This window comes from Diabrotica virgifera, chromosome 2, assembly GCF_917563875.1.
Source record: "Diabrotica virgifera virgifera chromosome 2, PGI_DIABVI_V3a".
In the NCBI taxonomy this organism is placed as follows: Eukaryota; Metazoa; Arthropoda; class Insecta; order Coleoptera; family Chrysomelidae; genus Diabrotica; species Diabrotica virgifera.
Genome location: NC_065444.1, coordinates 12,446,944 through 12,456,505, shown reverse-complemented (window position 1 = coordinate 12,456,505; position 9,562 = coordinate 12,446,944). Strand labels below are relative to the sequence as shown.

Genomic DNA, 9,562 nt, shown 5'->3' with positions numbered 1-9,562 from the left:
TGAAATTCAATGATCCAGCCAGCTCCTGCCAGCCACCTGCCTCTTGGAAGTTTAAATATTAATTTAAGCGAAAAACCATAGTTTATTTGTAAAATAAACATTTTTTTTTCTGATTCATGACCGCAGTAAAATATATTTTGAATTAAATAAATTATATACATTCTTATTTTTTTTGTTAAATAATTTAATTAAAAAAAAATTTTTGGCCACCCTTTATAATTAATTATGTAAGTGTTTATGTTACTGAATAGAGAATTGAATAACCTTTCAAATGATGTAGCACACGACCCCTATTGTCATTTAAAAAAATCATCGATTACGTCATCACACCCAGATGGATGAAACTACTACTATGAAATATATGGCAAAATATCATAATTTAAAAATAAAAATCGACCTTTTTCGGGATTTTTCCTTAAATTCGCCGGTTTACGAAATAACGAATTTATTCCTTTCATTTGCCTGTATATAAAAATATTATTATTTCCTTGTTTGTATTTATGAATATGTTACCCATATTATGATAACTAAAGACGTTTTATTTGTTTTTAATAACTACTTATATTTCTGCGACTACTTTCAGAAACATCTTAGTATCTCATTTTAAACACTTATTGACTTACACCGATTGGCTTCTGAGGCATCTATTTATCAACATTGGCCATTTGCTTCTGGCCACTGTCATTATTGACCGGTTATTGATGAAAAATCTAATTTTATGTTAAGTTTTTACAACATTGGCCAATATTTAAGTTTATTGTCGTTAATGGCCGGGCATTGTCGTTAATAACCAAGGAAAATGGACATTCACGACAATGCCCGGCCATTAACGTCAATGTCCAATTTACATCATTGACCATAACATATTCACTAAGCATCAAAATTAAACGCACCACCTTCAAAATGAGACTTTTTGATGTCTCGTATTTCCTAAACCTGTTGTCCGATTTGAGTGATTTTTTTAGTATATTATAGCTTTATTCTTCAAGAATATCGATGTAGTAATATTATTGCTAAACAGGTAGGTAAGTGTCATTGTATACCAATACCGGGTGTAACAATGAAAGTGTGTTTTTTCCTCAAAGTTTTGAACACCCTGTAGAATATTCTAGCGTATATACAATATTAAAATTAAAATTCAACTGTAACCTTAGGCTTTTTTAACATTTTGCTTTTTGATTCATTCACTTACGTTGGATAATAAAAAAGTTAGGTACTTTAACAACTAGCAATGTTATTCATCAATACAGGGTGTTTCTAAAAAGTGCGACAAATTTTAAGGCGTTATTCTGCATGAAAGAATAATGACCGTTTGCTTTATAAACATAATACTTATAATTTTAAAAAGGGAGTAAACCCTGTAGTTGGCTGTATACCTTCAATATAACAACGTGGAATGAAGTAAACACTTCTGTTGTATGTAGGCATATATGAATTTATTAAAAAATCCTTAAAATTTATCAATGAAGGAGTGGAAGTACAAAACGTTTTCTGTCAAACTGACCATCATCAGTGTAAACGTCCAGTGTACCAACTGAGTTGGTTCGTAACCTCTCACCTGAACACAAGAACTTACCTTGTGCAATTTTCGAGCAAGGATGAAATACATTCACATGTAATCTTTAAATCTTAAGACATCGACTTAATGTCGACCACTTTTCATTATAGAATGTAACAATATAGTATATTAAGTATGGAGAACGATAAGGGTTTTATACCGATCGAAGACAATTATTGTCTGAGATCGGTTACCCTTAACTTTCGACATGCTTATAACGTTTTTTGCACGATTAATACCATTATAAATTATAAAATTAAACATTTTCGTCATATTGACTAGTTTCATTCATTTTATCAAGATAGATACTTTGGTTGTTAGGTAGTAACTAGGGTGCATAACAACAATGGAGAAGTGAGTTTTTATTTAGTTGTCAATAATTTTAAGTACAATTTTGATTATTATAAATTAAAATATGAGCGAAAGTGAATTTGAAGAAATTGAACGGGCTTGGGAAGAAGGGTGTTCCGCAATTATTCCCGAAAAATCCAAAATCCGTTATCAAAATACCTACCAAAGTTTTAAAAAATGGTGCAAAGGCAAGAATTTAAGAATCGAAGAAAATACTCTATTGGCATATTTCGTTCAAAGACATATGCAGTTGAAAGCTCCTGGAAGCCTCTGGGCAGAATATTCAATGATTAAATCCACCGTTTTTCTTTATGATGGCATTGATATTTCCAAGTTTTCAACTTTGATCGCGTATTTGAAGAGAAAAAATGTTGGCTATAGGCCTAAGAAAGCGAGCATTTTTACACGGGAGCAATTTGAAAAATTTCTGATGGAAGCACCAGATGAAGAATTTCTAGTTCACAAGGTAATATGAGCTAGTTTAGGTAAAAGAAATACTCTAATGAAGATTTTTTCATAATTTGTAGGTCGCAATGATATTGGGAATATCTGGTGCCTGTAGAAGAGAAGAATTATATAATATTACTATGAATGACATCCAACAAACCGATGGTATAATGATTGTAAAACTACCCAATACAAAAACGAACATCCAGCGTACTTTTACAGTCGTTAATAAACCAGACGATAAAATTCCATATTTAGAAATTCTGCAAAAATAAATTAAAATTAAGAGATTTTTAACTCGACGGTAAGTGAATTACTTACCGTCGAGTTGGAGTACTTACCGTCGAGTTGGATTACTTACCGTCGAGTTGCTAGTAAATGTCACCTACTGACGTAAAATCTGTCACGGTAAACAGTCAAAAATGATCAATCGTGCAAAAATGTATTTTTGAGGTTTTTATACCTATTGAAGTGGCTAGTTTCAATTACTTGTACACTGGACGTTTACACTGATGATGGTCAGTTTGACCGAAAACGTTTTGTACTTCCACTCCTTCGTGGATAAATTTTAAGGATTTTTTTGATAAATTCATATATGCCTACATACAACAGAAGTGTTTACTTCATTCCACGTTGATAATACTTAAGTCCGCAAATGCTTTGTTTGTGAGATACGGGATGTTGGATTTTTTCTTACAAACTGACAATTTATGTATTGCTCTAAAACTGGTTAAGATATGCAAATGAAATTTGGTAGGTTTTAAGAGGTATTTATTGCACATCTTTTGACATAAAATCACCATTGGCGTGCATACGGGTATAGACATTTTAGATACATCCTGTATGCACGGCAATGGTGAATATAAAACTCTTAATTGTATGTAAAAAATGCGCAATAACTACCTCTTAAAATCTTCCAAATTTCACTTGCATATCTCAATCGGTTTTAGAGCAATAAATAAATCGTCAGTTTGTAAGAAAAAATTCAACATCTCGTATCTAGAAAACGAAGCATTTGTGGACATATGTTTATAAAGCAAATGGTCATTATTTTTTCATGAAGGATTGACCCTTAAAGCTTATCGCATTTATTTAGAAACACCCTGTATTGATGAATAACATGGCTAGTAGTTAAAGTACCTAACTTTTTTTATTATCCCATATAAGCGAATGAATTAAAAAGCAAAATGTTAAGAAAGCCCAAGACTATAGTTTAGTTCTAATTTCAATATTTTACATACGCTAGAATATTCCACAGGGTGTTCCAAACTTTGACGAAAAACGCACTATTATTGTTGTTACACCCGGTATACAATGACACTTAACTGTTTAGCAATAATATTACGTAGATATTCTTGCAGAATAAAGTTATAATATACTAAAAAAATCACTAAAATCGGACAACAGGTTTAGAAAATACGAGACATCAAAAATGTCCCATTTTTAAGGTGGTGCGTTAATTTTGATTATTAGTGTACTCGTATATATACAGGGTGTCCAGAAACTCTACGGACAAACGAAAACAGGTGATTCCTCAGATAATTCTAAGACAATTTAACCAAATTCATCTTGTCCGAAAATGCTTCCTAAAGGAAATAGAACTGTTTAAAGACGGCGCGGCGTCTGGTAATTAGATTTCTTAAATATCTCCAGAACGCTTCAATTTAGAAAAACGAAAATTTGTATACATATTTATCTTCCAGAGATAAATCGACTACATCCATTGCAAATTTCTAGTACCGGTCATAAGCGACCTTTTTGGGCAGGGCAACAGTTACATATTATTATCGCATAACTTTTTGGTAGATATACAGGGTGTCGCGAAAAGATTGGTCATAAATTATACCACACATTCTGGAGTCAAAAATAGTTCGATTGAACCTAACTTACCTTTGTACAAATATGCTCATAAAAAAAGTTATAGCCCTTTGAGGTTACAAAATGAAAATCGATTTTTTTCAATATATCGAAAACTATTAAAGATTTTTTATTGAAAATGGACATGTATACCCTATTCCACGAACATACGCCTGTTTTGGATTACTTCGACAACGAATATTTTACTGTGCAAAATAAGAAGAACGAAAGTAAATTGCAAATTACATTGTTGTTTATTGGAATAATTATTAGCGCCATCTACTTTCGTACTTCTTATGTTGCACAGTAAAATATTCGTTGTCGAAGTAATCCAAAACAGGCGTATGTTCGTGGAATGGCCCATATCATTCTTATGGCAGGATAATCTTAAAATATAATTGTCGTGAGATTTGTCCACCCCATAAAAATTTTATGGGGGTTTTGATCCCTTAAATCCCCCCAAACTTTTGTGTACGTTCCAATTAATTCATTATTGTGGTACCATTAGTTAAACACAACGTTTTTAAAAGTTTTTTGCATCTTAGTATTTTTTCTATAAGCGAGATTTTATCGAGATGCGGCTTCTTTTTTAATATATTTACATAAAATTTTTAAGGGAGTTTTGTTCCTTTAAACCCCCCAAATGTTTGTGTACGTTCCAATTAAACTATTATTGTGGTACCATTAGTTAAACACAGTGTTTTTAAAACTTTTTTGCTTCTTAGTCTTTTTTTGATAACTCCTTTTATCGAGATGTGGCTTCTTTTTCAAAATATACCTAAAAATGTGAATTATAAATAAATTTTCATATTATTACCAGGTCTCTATAATCGTACTTAACCGTATACAAAATATGTGGTGGATTCGATAAGTATTCAAAATATCTCGATAAACACTGGCTTATCGAAAAAGTCCCAAGAGGCAAAAATGTGTTAAAAACAGTGTGTTTAACTAATGGTGCTACAATAATAATTAAATTGGAACGTATACAAAAGTTTGGGGGGGTTTAAGGGAACAAAACTCCCACAAAATTTTTATGGGGTACACAAATTTTACTTTAATTTTTATTTAAGATTCTACTGCCATAAGAATGCCACATGTCCATTTTCAATGAAAGATCTCTAAGAGTTTTCGATATATGAAAAAAAATTGATTTTCATTTTGTAACTTCAAACGGCTGTAACTTTTTTTGTGTGCACTATTGTATATAGGTAAGAGAGGTTCAATCAACCTATTTTTGACCCCAGAATCTGTGGTATAATTTATGACCCATCTTTTCGGGACACCCTGTATAATATGTCGTGCTCCCAGGCTTTAGTTAATAGTCTACAGTACATCGGCCTTTTGGAAGATGATTACAAAAGTCTTAAAAATTGTCTTAACTGCTTCGTTTGAGCGAGTCTACCCCTTTCTGAAAAATTTTAGAATGCAGGTTGGACGCGTTTCCGCGTTATTAATATAATCTACGTTGTCGGACTAACGAAACGCGGCTGTAAATTTGTTGAACAAGAGATCTACAATCCTCATTAATTAAATATAAGCGCAAATACCGCGCTAGAATAATATCTTGCGGGTGTCGGACTCTACGATTTTGTTATTACAAAACCCTTAATTTGCAATTTAAAATACTTATATTTAATTAATTAAAATTGTCAATCTCTTGTCCGACTTTACAGCCGCATTTCATTAATCCGACACACACGTTTCACCACAGTATAACGGACGTAACGAAACAGGCAAGTCTAGACCAGTTGTAGTTATCAACAGGTCATTCCCCTCACCCATCATCAGCACCAGCACCCACATAGAAAACGAACGTGACGTGATAGAAGAAAACTAAAATCAGTTTTGAAACCAGCATGCCTAATTCTATAGAAAACCGCTAAAAAATCGAACTCAACAGAAATTGAGTTTCAAATTGTTCCCCAGTGTTAGCACCTCTAATAGTTTCATCTCTTTTCATTTGACAGCGTATTATGTTATCCATCTCTTGCGTTATTTTGCCGGTTATTAGTGCGCTCATCACTGTATATAAAATATCTGACATCATGTATATTCGTTATTCTATATTATTTCACTTTTAAATATAAAGATACGGTTATCGCTGTAAGCAATAAAAAAATGTTAATTAATATATTTATTTATTTAGTTTACATTTTTACCGAGGTTGCGAATATATTTTCAAATAGTTCACAATTATCAATATTCAATTTTAATTATCTTCTTCAAATGTGGTGCCTGTATGACCCCATTAGATAAAAAATTATTGATTGCCTTAGTTTAAATGATTTTATTTAACATTTTTAAAAATATTTAGTGTGTTACAAAATATTTTTTGTTATTTAGACACCAGCAGTGATTATAGGCAATTAAAAATTTTGATTGGAAACAATGTATGTATTATTTAACGAGGCGAAATATACAGCGTGAAAATCATTTACGGGAAAAATTGTTTGTGTCCTTATTTAAAAAATTTAAAAAATCGCCGAACCGCTGAATTTTTAAATATAAATTTTCGCTTTTTAAAAATAGGAAATGGAAAGCCCATCACTGCAGAACAACAGCCTGCGCAACTTAATTTAGCCTCATTGTATATTAGTCTTTCATATTACAATAAATACTCTTTTTTTTCTCAAAAAGTGAAAACTCCATTTTTTGCACTTTTTTCCCAAATGTTTCTATTTTTGAACAATAAACATTAAACTTACAATTTCTAGCTACTAGTCATAAATATATTACGTAAAATTGAAAAGCAAACCTTTCATTTTGTATAATTTTCTGTAACAAAGCAAAGCAAAATTTTTTGTCAGATTTTGTTAAATAAAAAATTGAGCACAAGGTTTGCGACTGACGCATACCGTGATTATTGATACATACTCTGGGCTAATTAGAAAAATTCATGGAAAAGTTATTTACCAGCAATTTTATTGCTGGAATCGAATTATAAGATCCTATATATTAATAATATAGGTATGCAAAGTCCGCAGATAGTGTGCTACTTTTTTTAAAAACAAAATGGCGCCGACAAATCGTATTTTTTCCAATTATTGCTCTATAACTCCGAAGATTTTAACTTTACGACAGAAACACTCAAATAAAAATTCACCGCAATTAAATTCTGCATAGAGATATGTTTTTCACGATTTGCTCCGACGAAAATTTTCTTCGGAAAATGCGGGTTTCCTAACAAAAACTATAATTTTCAAATAAAGTTTTAGGTAAGTAATTATTAATCAATAATTAAATAACTTAGTGACATCAAAGATTTCTTGGTATAGATTGTAATTCCAGAAGCTGGTAACAATTAAACGAATATTTTAGCAACAATTCAATTGTTAATTAACAATTTACGATCGCAATAATAACCAAAATAATCATGATACATTGATCAAACTTATAAAGATTATAAAGATGAGATGCTTGTTTAATATTTTATCGACAAAATATAAATTTTTCTTTTTTTTGCATAATCTTTAAATTTTGAAAAAAAAAAGTTATAATACGTTGGTCTAATTAGTAAAGTACAAAGAAAGGTTATTTACCAGCAATTTTATTGCTTTAATCGAATTATAAGATCCTATATATTTATTAATATAGGTATGCAAAGTCCACAGATAGTGTGCTACTTTTTTTATAAACAAAATGGCGCCGACAAATCGTATTTTTTTCAATTATTGCTCTATAACTCCGAAGATTTTAACTTTACACCAAAAATACTCAAATAAAAATTCACCCCAATTTAATTCTACATAGAGACATGTTTTTCCCGATTTGCTCCGACGAAAATTTTCCTCGGAAAATGTGGGTTTTCCCAACAAAATCTCGAATTTTCAAATAAATTTTTTGGGAGAGTAATTATTTATCAATAATTATATAGCTTGGTGAAAGAAAAGCTTTCTTGGTATAGATTATAAATTCAGAAGCCGGTTAAAATGAAACGAATATTTTAGCAACAATTCCATTGTTAATTAACAATTTACAGTCGCAATAACAACCAAAATAATCATGAGACATTGATCAAAATTAGAAAGATTATAAAGGTGTGATGCCTATTTAATATTTTGTCGACAAAATATAAATTTTCCATTTTTTTGCATAATCTTTAAATGTTTAAAAAAATTGTTATAAACAAATTAACATTTCTTAGGAATTGTTTATTATATTCTAATTTTAAAAAATACTTAAAATGCGTATTTCATAGGTCTTGAAAATGAATGCTTTAAAAAAATTTTCCAACCATTTGCAAAAAAGTTAGGAAACAGCAAAATAAATATACGATATCTCCATTGTTTATAATTTGTTTTAATTGTTTCAAAGCTTAAAAATGAGTCTATGGTACAATCTAATTACTCACAAAAAATGTCAAAAATTAGTGCAATGGTTATATTTTAATCAAAGATTAAAAATACTTTTTTTTGTAATTTTTAGCGCGAAAGTAGGCTTGATACAGAGCCGGAGATAAAATGTTCACTCGAAGCGACTGACACGCTTAAACTCGTGCGATTTTTTTATGTGGGCGGGTAGCTACGGTACTGTATTATTCTACTGTCGCGCGTGTAAATTAAAAAAAAATATATTTATAATCTTTAATTAAAATATAACCATTAAGCTGATAATCGATATTGTTTTATAAATAATTAGCTTGTACTTTAAACTCACTTCTACGCTTTGAAAGAATTAAAAAAAATTATTAATACCGTAGTAATCGTATGTTTATTTTGCTGTTTCATAACTTTTTTGCAAATGGTTGCAAAAAAGTTTTAAAGCATTCATTTTCAAGATATTTGAAATGCGCATTTTAGCTATTTTTTAAAATTATAATATAATAAAAACTTTCTGAGAAACGTTAATTTGTTTATAACTATATTTTTTTAAACATTTAAAGATTATGCAAAAAAATAAGAAATTTATATTTTGTCAACAAAATGTTAAATAGGCATCTCATCTTTATAAGATTTCACAGTTTCATCCGTGTATCATAATTAATTTGGTTATTATTGCGACCGTAAATTATTAATTAACAATTGAGTTGTTGCTGAAATATTCATTTAATTTTCACCAGCTTCTGGAACTATAATCTAAACCAAGAAGGCTTTTAAGTCACCAAATTATTTAATTATTGGTAAATAATTACTTATCTAAAACTTTATTTGAATACTAAAGATTTTGTTGGGAAAACCCGCATTTTCCGAGGAAAATTTTCGTCGGAGCAGATCGGGAAAAACACGTCTCTATGAAGAATTTAATCACGGTGAATTTTTATTTGAGTATTTTTGTTGTAAAGTTAAAATCTTCTGAGTTCTAGAGCAATAATTGAAAAAAACACGATTTTCGGGCGCCATTTTGTTT

The 9,562-nt window shown here is 30.2% G+C and overlaps 1 protein-coding gene across 1 annotated transcript in view; it reads left to right on the top strand.

Annotated features, from left to right (window-relative positions):
• Positions 1 to 9,562, top strand: part of LOC114333350 (uncharacterized) — a 941,557-nt gene that overhangs the window by 726,002 nt on the left and 205,993 nt on the right. The gene's annotated exons all lie outside the window — the stretch shown is intronic.